General features: G+C 45.6%; 1 pseudogene; it reads left to right on the top strand.

Moving 5' to 3' along the window:
- Nucleotides 1–18,437: 18,437 nt before the first annotated feature.
- Nucleotides 18,438–18,560, top strand: LOC146025211 (5S ribosomal RNA; annotated as a pseudogene).
- The last annotated feature ends 1,037 nt before the right edge of the window (nt 18,561–19,597 follow it).

Here is a 19,597-nt window from a genome sequence, read left to right as displayed (position 1 = left end):
CAATGGAGATTTTGGCCTATCCATATTTGTTAGGTTCTGTAGTCTAGTCCAAATCTTACGTAGTTAAAATCTTATGTACTGTACAATACAGTAGTTCAAATACCAAAGTGTGTAAAGTTCAAATTGCATAGCACACATTGGATAGCTCAAATCGCACCTAGCACCCAACTCAATGTGGGCCCATACACTACAGTATATTGCCAACTGTCAAATGCTCGCCACCCCCCCCCCTCCCACCACCACCACCACCCTAGCATGCAAGAGGAGGCATTCCCATACACACTGATAAAAATCATTTGATGGTCACTCATCATTAAAAAAAAAAAAAAATTCAAGTCAGCCTAGACTCGCTTTTATTCTATCATGTGACCGCCTAAAGCAGGCATAGAGTTACAATGTTACATAGGGCCTTATTCTAGTTCACTCTTTCTGACAAAATCCTTCTTAGCTGGACAAAACCATGCGCACTGCAGCTGTAAAATGTGCAGAGATAATTAGATTTGGGTGTTATTTTGTTTCTGTGCAGGGTAAATAATGGCTGCTTTATTTTTACACTGCAATATAGATCTCACTTTGAAGTAAAACCCCACCCAAATCTAATTCTCTCTGCACAAGTGACATCTGCCCCACCTGCAGTGCACATGGTTTTGTCCATCTAAGAAGGATTTTGTCAGTGAGTGAGAGTGATCTAGAATAAGGCCCATATTTTGGACATAAAATGTGGATAACCTTCCTGGATCTATTTGACCTCACACAGTGGAAGTAAGAATCCTGTCAATAGCAGTTACAGCCCTCTTAAAATATACACTTCGGAGTGCTGGAGTACTTTTATATATTTTGGTTGGATGACCATTTTAAACAAATTAATATGGCCGGAGACTATGAAAGGAAGTTTTTTCAAGTGTGAGATTTTGACTTAAAGTGCATAGTAATATATTCCAAGTTACAGAGGAAATAATCAAAAGCTTTGTGAGTCACCTACACCCTAAAGGTATCATAACTTCCGAGTCCACTGATGAGGTCAGGTTGGCAATGAAGGTAAGTTCCAGATCAACTTTCTCCGCATCGGGAACATAAAGTAATTCAAGAGCTTTCCAGTACAGTTATGATAATGAAACTTGGGCTAAATAAGCCAAATAGATACTTAAAAAATCAACATATAGATACGGAGCGGACGTGCTCGAGAGGGACTGCGGCTACATAGGGGGCTAAAAGATCATCAAACCCCACTTTCCACCCCAGAGTATCTCCCCCACGAGTCCCCTACCCCCGAGTGTAAGCTGGGGTACCGGTTGCGGAATCGGGGAGGGCCTCCTGCCTTCCTGCGGATTGCGGCCTGGTATCTCACAGAAGCCGGGGCCTCGATTTTGGAGGGGACGCCGGAGGGGTGACGACGCGACGCCCGAGCCAGCGGGGAAACGGACGAACGGGAGGCTAGAGGAGCCTGGTCCCCCCTCCCTCCCTGACGAGTGGCACTGGAGATCTGGTGGCCGGCGCGGGGGGCTGAGAGAGACTGCTGCGCAGCACGGACGCCGGAGCCGCCATCACAGGAGACTCACGCAGGAGGAGGTAAAGTGCGCCTGGCGGCTACTATCCCCTATCCCTCCGTGGCTGCAGCTGCGCCCAGCTGGGGACCTGGGGCACAAAAACTCTGTCCTGCCCTGCTCACCCGACACCCCACAACCTAGTAAAAGACCCAGCACGATCCATTACTCCCCCCTTCAGCCTGGGAGAAACCTCCTGCCACAGCAGAGACACAACAGGTGCCACAGCATCCTAGGACTGGGGAGGCCACATCAGGGGCACTGCCATCCTACAGTCGGTGTTCTACCACCCCCACAGGTCGGTCTCTCTGACCCCTTTCCTCCACTCCCTGCAGTTTAATAACCTGGACCCCGGCAGATCTTGAGCTTGTCCAGCGAACTGCTCAGTCTGGGTGCTGACAGAGCAGGATCCAGATATTAAGGAGAACCCAGATAAAGACAGTACCCACATTATACTGATTACTAGACATCTAAACTGTATAGCAGCCATCTAATAAAACAGCTCTTAGAAGATAAAATCCATTTCTTCTACAAGCCTGAGACCGTCTACTTGCTGCTTTACACTACCTGAACCATAAATGGCCCTGGAGCTCCATCTTGTGGCATAACCGACAAATTGCAGGCTCATAACTTTTACTAGCCCCCAGGAAAATCACAAAACATCCTTCTGAAAAGGTTTGAATTCCCCAACAGGCGGCCCGGACTTTCCTGACCCCCACATACGGAGGCCGGGAGTTTGCGCGGAGATCCCGCCCAGCCCTCAACTGACTTCCTTACATAACGTTGTGTCCAGACCTTAGACAGTCCTGTGAAAAATAACTAAGGCACCGTGATCTGCTCGCGGCGACGGCACAGAAGCCTAATCCAGTCCTAACAAGGCCTTGAATGACCTAATAGACAGGCCATGACCCCCTAGTCACCCATCAAATATGGGGTGGTGCTGACGCTGCCTTCTACTGCCCATTCCTTACATCAGAAACGAGGACATGCTGTTGATTCAATGAGGACACCCGCCCCGGGGGGCTCTAACACTTTATCCACATATGGGGAAGACAAGAAGAGGCTCTAAGACACCGGTGACTAAGAACCAAGGCGATAGTCAGCTTCGATCAAATATATTCAGATACCTCACACCAAATCCTGACCCACACGTAGAGGACTCACAGCTCTCCTCTGAGGCCTCCCGGTCACCGAGAGACCCGCTCCAAATGGATCTCCCCTCAGACTCGCCTCCTCCCCAGGGATCGGAGGTCCTATCATACCTCCGCACTCTACCCACGAAAGCAGACCTCCCGTCCAAAAAAGACTTTCTGGATCTGGAACAGTCCCTACGGGAATCAATCAAGTCAGAAGTGTCTGCTATCCAATCTGATCTTACCCAGACGACACAGAGGGTCGAAACTTTAGAAGACCGCACAGACACAATGGAGAATTTCCAAGAGAAGCTTCGTGAAGTAACTGCGGTCCATGCCCAGGAGCTGAAACTCCTCCAACGTCGTATGGACGATATAGACAACAGGGGGAGGAGGAACAATCTCCGGGTCCGGGGACTCTCCGAAGATGTCCAGGGTCCAGGTCTGATCGACGCCCTAACAAAGATCTTCAATGAAATATTTGGAAGCAGAGCCAGACAACGCTATTCTATTTGACCGTGCTCACCGTGCCTTGAGACCTCGGGGTCTACAATCTGAGAAGCCACGGGACGTCATCTGTAGACTGCACTACCACAGAGAACGAGAGGCAATCCTGTCCAAGTCACGGAAGCTAGAAGCCATCGAGTTCAATGGCGATAGAATAAACATCTTCCCCGACCTCTCCTGGAGTACTCTCCAACAGAGGCGCATGCTCAAACCCCTCACAGATCTCCTGAAACAGAAGCGGATTAGATTTCGGTGGGGCTTCCCGTTCAGCATTCAAGCATCACATGAGGGGAAACAAGCGACCTTGCAGGAACCATCCGATCTGGAGTCTTTCTGTTCGACCCTTGACATACCTAAGCCGCTCCTTGCAGAATGGACCCACATGACGACCCGCTTGGATCCCCCCCCCCTTGCCACTAAGCGAACAGCAGTGGAGGGTGGTAGCTGGGAATACCAGAGTGGCTCCGTCCGCCAGCTCCACAAGCCGAGACGCAGTAACCTGATGACCAATCTAACTTGGGGGTCTGATCCATTGGAGGGTTGACTGAAGAATGTCGGAGCCCGTAAGAACTCATATTGACATAATAATAGAAGCGATGACCGCTCTTTCAACTTATGTTTTTGTTTCTGGGTATCTTAACCCCCCGTTTGGGGAAATTTTTCTCAGTATTAGGGTAAGTCACGATATTTTGCTCCTGTGAGGGCTTGGACCGGTTAATCTAGATGAAGGCGTTTATTACATGTTAAGGAGACTAGTCAGATAGATACTAGCCCCACCCCCCCTCCCCCCTTCCTTATTGGACCCTGCCCCCAGGACCAAGCTGCTTATTCTCCTTTCCCCCCAGGGATGCAATAGATTACCTTCCTGGTCCACGGGATGGTCCCCCGGAGACGAGTCCCCCTAGAAAGGTACTCTTGGGCTGACATCATAGAATAACGTCTAACCGCTACCAGCATGCTTCCTCAAGCAAAAGTTAACATGTGTATTAATCCAATGAGTGATAGACTAACATTGACATGACATTGAATTTAGAGCGTAGAGGGCGGCGGGCATATGCCCCAGTTTGGGTGAACCACAGAATTGCAGGAAGGGGATGTCAATAAACGACATCGCCGTCTCTGCCAGTGGTTGTGTTTTTCTTAAGTACTTTGATTTAGAGTTTTCAAATGCATTTACTAAGAGAAATGTTGATTGTTTTTCTTTATCTTACTCTTTCCTTAATGTTTTCCCCCCTCTAACTCCCCCCCTCACTTCTGTCTAGGGTTCTCGGCCGTTTCGGGTCTCGGGGAATGGTGGGTAGGCTCCTGCGTGTCATACTCACATCTACACTCTTTTTGACATGGTCTTGAACGCACCAACACTTAACCTTCTTTCCTTGAACGTAAAGGGACTGAATGTACCAGAAAAGAGGTCTACCTTACTTAGGGAGCTTAGGTCCAAGAAGGTTGATGTGGCCTTCATTCAAGAAACCCATTTTAAAAAAGGTACAGCGCCCAGACTCAATAGTCACTACTACCCCACCGCACACACCAGCAACAACTCGGCAGGTAAGACATTAGGAGTAGCCATTTTACTGTCCCGTAACCTACACCCAACGGAGATTTCTCACCATGATTTAATTGAAGGGCGATGCCAAGTGCTTAAATTTACACTTTTCTCCCAAAAAAAAACACTCGTTAACGTTTACTTCCCCAACACCCGCCAGCGGCAATTCTTCGGTAAAGTTTTGCGACTCATAGAGCCACTGAAAGAAGGATGCCTGATACTTGGAGGAGACTTTAATTGGTCGCTAGATCCACTATTGGACTGTAACCCTCCCCCTAACTCCCTGCGTGCACGAGACCACCGCAAGGTCAAACAGCTTCTCCATGAACACCAGTTGCTGGATGTGTGGAGAGTTCAACATCCGTCAGATAAAGATTACACATACTATTCACACGCACACTCAGTCTACTCCCGAATAGACTACTTCTTAGTAGATCACCAGTTTCTACATCACTTTATTAGCAGCGATGTGGGACAGATCACATGGTCTGACCATTCCCCTGTCTACACTAAACTTCGGATCCCCCTTGCGCCCCCGCGGTCGTGGTCCTGGCGCTTTAACGAGCTTATGCTTACGGACGTGAGGGCAAAGGGGGAGTTAGAATCTGTTATCACGGATTATATCTTAAACAACGACAACGAACTGGCGTCCCCAACTTCTGTCTGGGAGGCGCACAAATGCGTGGTCAGGGGGAAGTGCATACAGCTAGGGATCCTGATAAAAAAAGAAAGAGAGGCTAAGAGGACCGAATTACTGGGACGGATAAAGGCCCTAGAGCTTTCCCATAAGACTTCCCTCTCACCGGATATACTAAAAGAACTGACTGAGGCCAGATCATCACTAAACCAGTTGCTTAGGGACAAAACCAAGCTTGAGCTTCGTAAATGTAGACACAAGTTTTACCTATGGGGTAACAAACCTGGTTCAATGCTAGCAAGGGCGCTTAGGGCCCAAAGATCGCAAACATATGTCCAAAATGTAACAGATCACTCCGGTAAGAAGGTATACACTTTTTCGCAGATCTCTAAGGTCTTTAAGGACTACTACACCCGTTTATATAATTTGAGAGGAGACCTGTCCCAGATAGAGGAACTCAACCTTAGACATGACATCGACAGCTACTTGGCATCAGTCCATTTCCCACGCCTATCTGAGGCAGATATGCAGTGGCTTGACCAACCTTTCACCATAGAAGAACTCGAGCAGGCCCTTAAAAACACCCCATCAGGGAAGAGCCCTGGCCCGGATGGATTTACAATAAGCTACTATAAGTCCTTCCGCTCGACCTTAATGCCTCTCTTCCTAAAAGCTTGTAATTCTATCTCCGAAGACACTAATTTTCCGCCCCAGAGTCTGGAAGCCCACATCTCGATAATCCACAAAGAGGGAAAAGACCCCGCCCAATGCGCTAGCTATAGGCCAATCTCACTTTTAAATACAGACCTAAAACTCTACGCCAAACTTATCGCGCAGCGACTGGGATCCCTCCTCCCTGGATTGGTCCATGGAGATCAAGTAGGCTTCATAGCGGGGAGGGAAGCCAAAGATAATACGACTAAAGCAGTAGATCTAATACACTTTGCGAGGACTCAGAAGGCGCATGTGGTCTTTCTGTCAACGGACGCAGAAAAGGCCTTTGACAGAATAGACTGGTCTTTTATGAAAGCCGTACTTAGACACATAGGAATAGGCCCAAACTGCTACCATCGTATTTTGACATTATATAGTTCCCCCTCCGCACGGGTGAGAGTTAATGGAGCGTACTCAGATCCCTTCAAGATTAGAAACGGAGCACGACAGGGCTGCCCCCTCTCGCCTTTGATCTTCGTTCTGTGTATGGAGGCGCTGGCACGTGCGATTAGACTGAACGGAGATATCAAGGGCGTGAGAGTTGGTAAGACAGAACATAAATTGGCACTCTATGCTGACGACCTCCTGGCATCATTAGCAGACCCAATCACCTCAATGCCCTCCCTGATGTTAGAATTTGAGAGATTCGCGCGTCTATCGAATTTTAAAATTAATTACTCTAAATCTGTGGCCCTGAATATCTCTGCTCCAGACAATGTAGTTGAGGGTATTAAAAAGACATTCGCGTTCCACTGGCAGGATGACCATATCAAATATCTGGGCATCCGGCTATCTAAGAATAACGCCAACCTTTTTCAACTCAACTTCCTCCCACTACTGACTAATATAAAAGCGGAGTTTGCAAAGTGGACACCCCTCAGACTGTCTTGGCTGGGCAGAGTTAACACGGTCAAAATGAATATTCTCCCTAAAGTTTTGTACTTATTGCAGGCTCTACCGATCGCAGTCCCACCTTCCTTCTTTAGAGAATTGCAAGGCACAGTCGGAAAATTTATATGGGGTAACCGAAGGCCACGAATTTCTCAAAGAATCCTTATACAAAGCCGAGATAAAGGGGGTCTCCAGCTTCCCCATTTTCTCAGCTATTACCACTCGGTACACCTTTCTAGGACTGTGGAGATGTCAAGACCCCTACAACATAAACAATGGCCCGCCATTGAGGGACATGCAGTGGGTATATCCCCGAAGGTCGCTCCCTGGCTTAGTAAGATACCCACAACACGACACCCAACCCTGACCCCTACACTACAATGCTGGCGTAGCTATAGGAACCTCCCCTTTTTTAAATCAGGTACATCACTTCTTACCCCCTTGATAAACAACCCAGAGTTTCCTCCAGGAGAAATCCTCCGGACACTTCCCATACGTAATTCGTTGAATGTCTCCTACCTAGGACAGATAGTGGATAAATCGGGACTGAGATCCTTCTCAGACCTGCGATCGGAGGCTGATCTCCCGGCAAACCTGTTCTGGCTTTATCTCCAGATTCGACACTATGTTTCCTCCCTCCCTGCCAGGATTCAGGGATGGGACCCTACTCCTTTTGAATCTTTGATCCTCTCGCAAGAGCCCCCGAGGCACTTAATATCTAAACTGTATCAGATATGCCTGAGTAACCGGGCAGATGACATGCCAGCATACTCGGTAGCTTGGAATAGAGAGTTGAATGGGGCCTTGTCGGAAGACCAGTGGTCCAAAATTTTTAAATATATTTTTGCCTCCTCATCCTCAATACAGACGCTAGAAACCCAATATAAGATTGTCTCGCGTTGGTACAGATGTCCGCAGACACTACACCAAATGAATAGGACATTACCCAACCTCTGCTGGCGGTGTAGTCAATCCCAGGGCTCACATATACACATTTGGTGGTCCTGCCCAGATATCCAAACGTACTGGCGCCAGATTCACAATCTGACAGAAAAAATAACAGGTACTTCTTTACCTTTTTGTCCGGAGCTCTGGTTGTTTAACCTCATAGACCTACCAATATCCTCGTTTAAGAAATCACTGATTAGACATCTACTGAATGCAGCAAGGGCGGTCATACCGTGCTACTGGAGGTCCCCAGACACCCCACCCATCTCTCGCTGGCTCCGCAGAGTTGATCTATATATGGCCATGGAGGATCTGACCTCCTTCCTGAGAAATAATGCACAGACCTTCGCCACCACATGGATGAGCTGGCTTACCTTCAAAGAATCCCCAGAGTACTCCAATATAATTTCAACAGAGCAAGCCTCGGCCCCAGTGTGAATCCGAGACAGACCCCACACACCCACCCCAATTCCCTCACACTGTCCCCCTCTCTCATCTTTACTCTATCCCTTTCACCTTATAAAGATTCTATTCTTTCTTATTCCATTGTATGTTATAATATTTACTCAGTCTTCAGTGGTCTGATTGACCATAAGGTCTTTGCTCGGAATGATTCATAGTACATTATGTTGGAAATGTAAACGATTGTGCACTATAATGGAATTCCACATAGGAACATTTTACTGTTTCGCACCATACCCGACTGGAAATTTCTGTTACATGCTGAAGACTGTTTGTATGACCCTTTGTTTTGTTTTTTATTTCTTAATAAAAATTGATTGCGTAAAAAAAAGAAGATTAAAAAAAAAAAAAAAAAATCAACATATAAATAATGGAGTTGTCTAGAAAACATGAAATAGTGTCTATATTTATCATAAAGGCTTCCATATTTGAATTTTGTACTTTGCTGCAGTCTCACCTCTATAGCGACCAATACATGCTATCATTGCGGTGTGTCTCAGCTTCTGGGATGCCACTTATAAAACTGACAGTTAAAGTATATTCATTAATTGTATGTATATCCCCTCATTATCCCCGATGTGTGTACAGGTGTTATTATTTGAGTTATGCAGGCCCACATCAGCAGATGACTTATTCTATGAACAGCCCAGTTTCCTAACCAGTGGTGTTCGTTTATTGAAGTATAACACGTACAGCTGTGCTCACTGTTGTCTACACATTGGTAATGGAGGTGTTGACCATTGACAGGTCAACATTTTGCTTGTGTTGACCTTTTGTCCATTTTACATAGAAACATAGAATTTGACGTCAGATAAGAACCATTCACCCCATCTATTCTGCCCCTTTGTTCCCCATATGGTGTCAAGCTATTGATCTAGACCCTTGATGGCTAACCATGACAATCCAGATGTTGTTGAACTACACATCCCAGTATGCTCTGCTTCAGTTTTGCTATTTGGCCATGCTAAATCTGATGCAGAGCATGCTTGGATGTGTAGTTCAACAACAGCTGGAGCGTCAAGGTTAGCCATCAAGGACCTAGACACTGTCGACCTATCAACCAGATACTGTAATTTATAAGTGTCTAAATTTGAAGGGCTGGTATGGAAGCCTAAATATGCATATTTGTAGCTGGAGAAATCTCTTCTATGGCAATGGCTGCTGAAATCATATATTTTAAACACAGAAACATAGAATTTGATGGCAGATAAGAACCACAAGGCCCATCTAGTCTGCCCCTTTTTTAAACATTTTACCTCAAACCATAATTGATCCTTATTTTTTTGTAAGGATATCAATATGCATATCCCAAGCATGTTTAAATTGTACTACTGTATTTGCGTCTACCACCTCTGATGGGAGGCTATTCCACTTATCTACTACTCTTTCTGTGAAGTAATTCTTCCTCACATTTCCCCTGAATCTTCCTCCCTCTAGTGTCAGTGCATGTCCTCGTGTTCTGTTGCTCCTCTTCCTGTGAAGAATGTCTCCCACCTGTACCTTCCTCCCCCTAGTGTCAGTGCATGTCCTCGTGTTCTGCTGCTCCTCTTCCTGTAACGAATGTCTCCCACCTGTACCTTGGTAAAACCCTTGATATATGTGAAAGTTTCTATTATGTCTCCCCTTTCCCTTCTCTGCTCTAAAGTATACATATTAAGAAATTTTAGTCTTTCCTGGTAGTTTTTGTGATGTAGGCCATGCACCATTTTAGTTGCCCTTCTTTGTACAGTCGCTAATTTATTTATATCCTTCTAGAGATATGGCCTCCAGAACTGAACACAGTACTCTAGATGAGGTCGTACCAATGACCTATACAGTGGCATTATTACTTCTTTCTTTCTACTGCTGATACCTCTCCCTATGCAACCAAGCATCTGACTTGCCTTCTTCATTGCTTTGTTACATTGCCTAACTGCCTTTAAGTCCCCTGAAATAGTGACACCTAGATCCCTCTCTTCCTCAGTAGTTTCCATTACATTGCCATTTATACTATATTTAGTCTTTGGATTTTTGAGACCCAAGTGCATGATTTTGCATTTTTTGGCATTAAACTGTAGTTACCATGCTCTTGACCATTCCTCTAATCTACCTAGATCATCAATCATTTGTTTTACCCCTCTTGGTGTGTCTACCCTGTTGCATACCTTTGTGTCATCTGCAAAAAGACACATTTTTAATTAAATAATTCTACAATTTCAGAGACTTCATTACTGCTGTAATTGCAATGATGCTCCATTTTGATTAATCAATATAGAGTATAGGCATGTATTCCAGAGTTCCCTACCGTCCAGGATCCTGCTGCAGGAGAATCCTTTTTGAAGGTCTTATCTCCTGCTGCCCTGCATCATAAATCAAATCTCCCAGATTATTTACTGCAGCAGGAATCATTTGCTGCAGGCACTATAGCTGTGCACACACGGTGCAATTATGGCTCATGGCCGATTTTGATTATCCAATTTTGGCTGTCCAATTTTGGCTAACTGGACTCTAGATTTACTTTAGATTTAGACTATCTTGCTATTTGGCCCTAGGCCAAAAACATTCTACAGGCAAGATAGTCAAGATAGACTTCCTGCACAGTAGAATAGAATATAGAATTTGGCAGCAGACAGCTACTTGGCGGGTGTGGATCATAGGATAAGACAGTGTTTAGGTCATGAGTCAATAGGTCAACACCAAAAGGTCATCATGCACCAAGTTGACATTGACAAAATGGTCCATATGTCTACACTGAAAAAAGGTTGGCATGGACAAGGTTGACATTGACAAAATGTCGACACAAGAAAGAGCCTGACATGAAAAAAGTCAACACATGAAAATTAAGACATGAATTTTTTTTGCGTGGTAGAATCTCGACACCTGAACATGTCGACCGCCAGTTAGTACAGCGCATACCCTCATATGGCTGGCTTTGCTTGCCATGCTCTGGGCCAGGTGCCTCGCTGCACTACCGATATGCTCCGCACACCTTTACCATTCCCAATTGGAGACCACATGAAAAAAAATATGACATACACGTCATTTGTGGACTTTCGCCATGTCGAATGTTTGCTTGTGTCAACCTTTAGGTAATGGTGACTGAGTGCACGTCAACTTAGCGCACGCCTTCGGGAACTATCACAATCGCGGAGGCGTTCGCACAGAGGGGGTGGGCAGTGGGAGGACAGGGGGCAGGAGCATGGGGATGTCCAGCGTTACCTGGGCGTGCCTCCCAAAATGGTGGGTGCACCAAGAAAAACTCCTAGCATCCTTAAAAACTGTCTGCTGTATGGGGGCAGCCATTTTCTGAGTGACACATTTTTTATGGCAGCAGGAGTCAGGAGAGCAGGGAGAGCCGGACGCAGACTCGCCGGTAGAAGGTCCCGGGGCAGACGGCAGTGGCACTATGTGGAGGGTTAGGGGGGGTGCGGCCAAGATTTGTGGCAGGGGGAGAATATTTCATAGTTACGCCACTGGCAGCAACATTATCCTCAATACTTGTTACATTTCCCAAAGTATATAGTTAATAATCTTAATTAGCTAAAAATCTTATATACTGTAGATACAGTATATCTCGCAAAAAGCAATGAAGCACATATCTTCCCATATGACATGACATGACCCCTCAAAGCTGTGCCTTGTGAAATTTGGGCTTCTTGGCGTATACCTGATGGAAGCACTTTGTTAATTAGCAGCCCAGGGATCAGGTCTTATTAGTCCCCTCTCTGATCAGTATTTCCTGCAACAAGAGGCCAAAAAAGCCTGAATTCAGTGAGATTACTGACAGCAAGCAGAGTGTCTGAACAAGGAAAATTAAATCAGTGATTGGTAATACCTGACTTACTGTACATACAATAACTTCATACACAACATGCAGCTGCATATTAGGAGCCTTTAGGTTATTACTTTATTGCTCTCCAATTTATCATTTTCCAAGGCTCAGAAAGTCTCCCCATAGAGTAGTCCGATAAATAAATATACAATCAAGCACTTTGCTAAAGAAAAAAATACAGTACTGTACCTTTTACTGGCTACAAATGCTATCAAAAGTCTAACGCATACTGTACTGTATTTCTCATCTTTAGAATAGCCCTTATATAGTGTTTACTGTATGTACTACAGCTTTATCATTTATGAGTGTGTTATGCCCCAGTGGATATGTCTCTCGTGTACAATTACACTAATGAATATATATAATACTAGGGAAAAGAATAATTTGTATTTTTTATATTTATATTCAAATAACAATCATAACAACCATAACCAGTCGGTAACAGATAAAACCGCTCTGCAGTGCCAGATTGGCAGTTGGTCCAAATCAAATTCCCGGCTCTTGGTGCTTTCTTATGATGGCAGCCTTATAAGTAGTAGCAAATGTTGAAGGACACAGCTACAGATACAATGTCCATTCCAGCTGAGTGTTGCGCAGAACGGGTGGTATTGCAGCCCTACACGTTTCTCTTCCTCGGTATCTATTGGAGGCTTTCTCGGAGGTCATAGGTCACTTGCCGCTTGTTTCCTTTGTCCACCAAGCCTCTCTTTCACATCTTTTTCCAGACAGATATTACCGAGTGCAGGGATAGCGGGTGTTGCCTAATGCTCTGTAACAATAAAAATGTGGCCCTGAATCACCTGAGGACATGCTTCCTGCAAGAATCCACTGTGGTTTGGCTTATGGTCACTTTTAATAACTTTAGATTTTAATAAGTCCAAAATAAAGGTAGGTTACAACACATATCAGGTGCAATGAAGGGTGCCAAAGGGAAAAAGTGAGGCTGGCTGTACTCAAACTGGACCTTGTTATGTCAGCACTGCCATTTGGGTCTTGTGTGGTCTGCAGTGCCTCTGGTTACTCAGAGGTGCTGCTGTTATTATTTGCATCCTGCAGTACCTCTGTGTGGCCAGAGGTGCTGCTGTTTGGCCCTGCATGCAGGGTTGTGGTTTCTGAGGACAGTCCCAGCTGGTGTAATCAGCTGGGCTGGGCTGTTCTCAGAGTGCCATCCCCAGCTGCAGCACATGTGAATAATTGTGGGTTTGTCTCTATGTGCTGCAGCCATTGGTCTGGGCTGCCTTTAAAAGAGGCATTGGCCCTGAGCTCAGGGCCTTTGATAGTTCTCTGTTTGTTAGCTTCCTGTTAGTGTGCTGAGAGCTTTCTTATGCCATGTCCTGAGTCCTGAGTCCTGAGTCCTGTATCCTGAATCCTGTAATCATGTTTTTGTCCTGTATCCTGAGTCCTGTAATCGTGTTTTTGCATCTGTTCCTGTAATTGTATCCTGTACCGTGTACCTGTTCCTGATCTACGATAAAGCAGTGAGTTCCATCCATCCTGCCTCTGTCTGTCTGTGCCTCCAGCAATTATACCTGTCGTGCTGTCCAAAGGGACTCCTAACATTATCAAAGGCCATACCGAATTGCTGGAGGGGGAACAGTGTAACTTTTGCCCTATCTTGTTATGGAGCCTGTTAACCGCAATCAAGTCCTGGCAGATCAGATCATGGCCTTGACTCGTGCCCTGTCGGACTTGTGTCGGAAGGTGCAGCCCCCCAAAGCGGTGTCCAATGTGCACTTCCGCAAAGCTGCATCCGATGCCTCAGCCGATGGTGTGCCCCCAGGAGAGGTGGCCGATCCCGTAGCTGATGGTGTGTTCCCAGGAGAGGTGGCCGATGTCATAGCCGATGGCGTGTATCCCAGAGGGTCCGATGTCCCGGTCTCCGCCAGAGGGTCCGATGTCCCGGTCTCCGCCAGAGGGTCCGATGTCCCGGTCTCCGCCAGAGGGTCCGATGATCCGGTCCCCGCCAAGGAGCCCGATGATCCAGCCACAGGAGGGGGTTCCGTCTGTCTTGCCCCAGGAGGGGGTTCCGTCTGTCTAGCCCCAGGAGGGGGTTCCGTCTGTCTAGCCCCAGGAGGGGGTTCCGTCTGGTTAGCCCCAGGAGAGGGTTCCGTCTGGTTAGCCCCAGGAGGGGTTTCCGTCTCTCTAGCCCCAGGAGGGGGTTCCGTCTGTCTAGCCCCAGGAGGGGGTTCCGTCTGTCTAGCCCCAGGAGGGGGTTCCGTCTGTCTAGCCCCAGGAGGGGGTTCCGTCTGTCTAGCCCCAGGAGGGGGTTCCGTCTGTCTAGCCCCAGGAGGGGGTCCTATCCAGCCCCAGGAGGGGGTTGCTGTTGCCTCCGCGGCCTCCGGGCCTGAGTCTGTTGCCTCCGCGGCCTCCGGGCCTGAGTCTGTTGCCTCCGCGGCCTCCGGGCCTGAGTCTGTTGCCTCCGCGGCCTCCGGGCCTGAGTCTGTTGCCTCCGGGCCTGAGTCTGTTGCCTCCGGGCCTGAGTCTGTTGCCTCCGCAGCCTCCGGGCCTGAGTCTGTTGCCTCCGCGGCCTCCGGGCCTGAGTCCGTTAATGCCCATGTCATTGAGCATAAGTTGAGAGCCGCCGTGTCGGCTGTCAGTCGCAATGTTCTTTCTTTTAGTGCACTAACGCCTGCCATGCCAGAGGTCCGTGAGGGTCCACCTGATGTGCCAGAGGTCCGTGATGGTCCAGCCCCAGAAGGGGGTCCTTGCATCATAGACCCAGGAGGGGTTCTTTCTGCCCTTGCCTACGGGCATGAGGTCCCGTCTGTCTGGAGAGCCGTCACAGTGGCCGTCATTCCGGATTTTTTTTTTTTCGAACTGAACAAGATCTTGCCGGTGTCTGTCATTGTGGAGGTCCTGTCTACATATGATGTCCTTGTCGTTCTCAAAGAGACTGTTGCTATTCCCATTAAAAGAGGCATCAGCGTGAACTTTCCTAAAGGCGTCTGGAATCCGCCTTCTCAAGGGGGGCATTATGTTATGTCAGCACTGCCATTTGGGTCTTGTGTGGTCTGCAGTGCCTCTGGTTACTCAGAGGTGCTGCTGTTATTATTTGCATCCTGCAGTACCTCTGTGTGGCCAGAGGTGCTGCTGTTTGGCCCTGCATGCAGGGTTGTGGTTTCTGAGGACAGTCCCAGCTGGTGTAATCAGCTGGGCTGGGCTGTTCTCAGAGTGCCATCCCCAGCTGCAGCACATATGAATAATTGTGGGTTTGTCTCTATGTGCTGCAGCCATTGGTCTGGGCTGCCTTTAAAAGAGGCATTGGCCCTGAGCTCAGGGCCTTTGATAGTTCTCTGTTTGTTAGCTTCCTGTTAGTGTGCTGAGAGCTTTCTTATGCCATGTCCTGAGTCCTGTATCCTGAGTCCTGTAATCATGTTTTTGTCCTGTATCCTGAGTCCTGTAATCGTGTTTTTGCATCTGTTCCTGTAATTGTATCCTGTACCGTGTACCTGTTCCTGATCTACGATAAAGCAGTGAGTTCCATCCATCCTGCCTCTGTCTGTCTGTGCCTCCAGCAATTATACCTGTCGTGCTGTCCAAAGGGACTCCTAACAGACCTTTAGTGTCTGCCAGGGCAGTGCCTTGCAGACAGCGCTATCCGAAAGAACATATTCTGTGAGCCTCCAACAGCAAAGCCCAGCATTTCTAGTTGTGCCACTGCTAAGAGGCCCAGGTAGCTACTGCCCTACAGTGGTAGAGGCTTAGGGGCACAGGGGACGTTTTATACATAGTCGGAATATTTACATTTTCATATGCAGCGCCTGCCACTAGCCAATCAGAGCTCGCATACCGGCAACCTTGGTTAGTGATTAATAAAACAAATATACAACCTTTGGCGCTGTTAAGGGCAGCCGTAACCAACCAGGAGTTACCTTCCTGGTGTTAAACAAGCAATAGTAAACAAATACAGAAGGTCAAGCGCCCAACAGTTAGGAACACAGGAAGAGTAGATGTTTTAACTCTTACTTTTCAATGGAAGAGGTCCCCAATTTTCCATACATTTTTCTCCATAATGAATGAATATATGAAATACAAAGATAAAACAAACAATGTGTAGTCCAATTTTTATAACAATAAAAGTTTATAAGGGGTCCCAGGATGTAAACCCTTGGTATCCTTCCTTTCTTTTCCTCTTCCCTTTATGTACCTGCTAGGGTAGTTTTTATCGGTTCACCACGTGTCACCCAAGATCAGATATGCGTACATGTATGCTTACTTGTGAACAGATAAGAATAAACACATCAAGGTTTCTTTGAAACTCGCCGTGCTTACTTGTATGCTTCCTTTCAAAAGCCCGTGACTCCTCATATCACAGTTTATGAGCAGCCATCTCTGCTTCTTCTGCACTCTCCAATTCTCTGGAGAGTGCAGAAGAAGCAGAGACGGCTGTAAGCATAGCGAGTTTCAAAGAAACCTTGATGTGTTTATTCTTATCTGTTCACATGTAAGCATATCTGATCTTGGCCCATGGATTGGCAGCCTAGAGCAGTGTCAGACATAGTGTACATCCAAGGTTCCCCACATTGCGCACATATTGCCCCAGCCTGCACACTCTACCACTACCTGGCCAGCAGCAGCAGGGCAAAGCAGTGCTCTGACTCGCAGGTGGGAAGAGGGCGGGGCCTAAAATATATTTATATATTTTAGTTAAAATATGCAATAACCAGTAAGAATGGGCAAAATATGCAAATGAATATGCAAATGCATATAATCCTGTCTCTAATAATAAGTGTCCCTCAGCCTGTTGCCTGTTAGAAACTGGTGCTGTTTAAAATTGTAAAATTTTAAAATGAAATTTTAAAGTGAAGACTTTTAATAAAATATCAATTTGTATTACCAGAAGCTGTTCATACAGTATTGTATTTTACCTCAAAATATTGGTGGAATTTTATCAGGTCGTGGAGACTTCAACAGCACTCTCTATAATCTCTTTTTATATATATATATATATATATATATATATATATATATATATATACAAAATGAATGTGTGGCGCCACCTGTGCGTCCCTAACTAACGTAAATAATGTAGGCAATGTCCCCCTACTTATTATATGGGGTGTCAGCCAATCCTCAAAGTCCAAGTAATGGTGAGTTACTTAAAAGAGAAATTGTGTTCAATAGATGAAGATGCGGCGACTATTGCTCTTAAAAGGTAAAATAAACAGTAATGTAGCCTGCCCTAATCAGAGCGTGGTATACCAATGTTTAAAAATAGACCTAGAACCTTTATGAATAAATTAATGGGTGTGATTAGTAATTAATTGAAGGTAATCACTAAATATGAGTAAAAAAATTTTTTTACATTTATTGATACAGTATAAAAAGAACAATGATGCAGTAAAAAAAAAAAAAAAAAAAGGGGGGGGGGGGATCCGTAAAAACAAAGCAATTTCTATCCGAAATGGACTATTTAAGAATACAATGAAGAGACAAATCTAAAAAATATAAAAAATATCAAGGTGCAAAAAAATAAGTAAGGTGCTTATCTTTTAAATGAGGCAGGAGGGCTAGAGTGTCCCAACGCGTTTCGTCCTTCTGACTTTATCAAGGGATGCAAGTAGACTGAGACCTGATCTGTATTTATACTAGTGTAGCTCCTGCTTCCATTATGACATCACTTCCTGTCATCTTAAATTAATTTATATCAATCACGGTTTCCAGACCTAATATATAGGGGGAAGGCAGCTCATGCTGTAGAACGCTAATATCGCTACTTAATTATGCGTAAAACTGGTTAAAAAACATATTACAAACTCATATACAGTTAATAACATTATGTGTGCGGTACTTCCGCCACACATCCGGCGTCCTTGTCACCTTAAATACGTCGGGAAAACTAAACGAATGCTAAAACTGCGCATACAAGAACACAGCAGAAACATAAAAAATAAACTGGACAGTCACGCGATTTACAAACATTTTCTAACCCATCATGATGCCAACCCTGAAGGACTCACGTTTAAGGCGATAGAACACGTCAAACTGGGCCCACGAGGAGGGGACCTGGCGAACAAACTTTCACAAAGAGAGATGTTCTGGATCTTTGAGCTCAAAACAATGCATCCAGATGGTTTTAATGAAAGTTATGAAATTGCCCCGTTTTTATAAGGTCGTATTTATCTTCCCTACCACCTTCACCACCTAATTTATTAAATTATTATGTAAATAAGCACAAGCACTTTAGCATGGCCTCTCTTATGAACCATGGATTTGGACACCTTCAGACCTGACCTACTCACGCATCTACAGCCATACCACTATTCTGGCATACGCCCAACTCCGTCCGATCTTGGAAGCTAAGCAGTGCTGGGCTGGATTAGTACTGGGATGGGAGACCTCCTGGGAAGACTCAGTGCTGTAGTTGATGCAATGAAAACTTTGGTCAAATGTCTCTATATAAACAATAATTTAATGCGGTCTCTAAGAGAGGTTTTGAACACAATCTGGTCACTAATAAAGTATTGTAGTACATCAAATTGTTAGCAGTATTTTTTATTCTTCACTAAAAAATTGCACATCACAGATACCTGGTCCTTTACACAATTGCCCTTTATGCAATCAGTCTCACATCATAGCACTAGCTACCTACCACCATTGTAATAATTATAGAATATATGGTTATTCAAATAAATACACACTGGTTACTATTACACCTGTCACTTAATTGCACTAACCACTCTATTATGTCAACACTGATACAGTTTTGGTGATTCATTCGTTGGTTATGTGTAAATCTAACTCTGCCACCAAATATCTAATCATCTCCTAAAAAAACGAAGTGCAGCAGCTTTCGTTGTAAAAATTGTAAAAATTAATAGTCTGTATTTATAAGTCTATTTACGTGTTCTTTTTCTGTATTTCATATTGCCAAACGAGAAAATCCCATGTAAAATGGCCACCGCAACTTATAAACTCTTAAAAAGAACCACAGTCTTCGGAAAAATGGCCGCCGCTATAAGAAAACAAAGGGGAAGAACTACACCACTCCCTGATGCAGACTGCAGTCGGAGCACTAGAGGGTCTGAATTGACATACACGAAGAAGCGGGCGCATGCGCAGTAGCGCAAAATCGGGTGATTGAAAGATTCCTTGCTAGCCTGGAAAACCGGCTATTAGAAGAGAAGGACAGAAACGCGCACGCATGCGCAATAGCCCGGAACGGACACCGGATGTGTGGCGGAAGTACCGCACACATAATGTTATTAACTGTATATGAGTTTGTAATATGTTTTTTAACCAGTTTTACGCATAATTAAGTAGCGATATTAGCGTTCTACAGCATGAGCTGCCTTCCCCCTATATATTAGGTCTGGAAACCGTGATTGATATAAATTAATTTAAGATGACAGGAAGTGATGTCATAATGGAAGCAGGAGCTACACTAGTATAAATACAGATCAG

The sequence above is a fragment of the Crinia signifera genome, chromosome 7 (genome assembly GCF_055691185.1).
Source record: "Crinia signifera chromosome 7, ASM5569118v1, whole genome shotgun sequence".
In the NCBI taxonomy this organism is placed as follows: Eukaryota; Metazoa; Chordata; class Amphibia; order Anura; family Myobatrachidae; genus Crinia; species Crinia signifera.
Note: the sequence above shows the minus strand (reverse complement) of the source record. Positions and strands in the feature narration are given on the sequence as shown.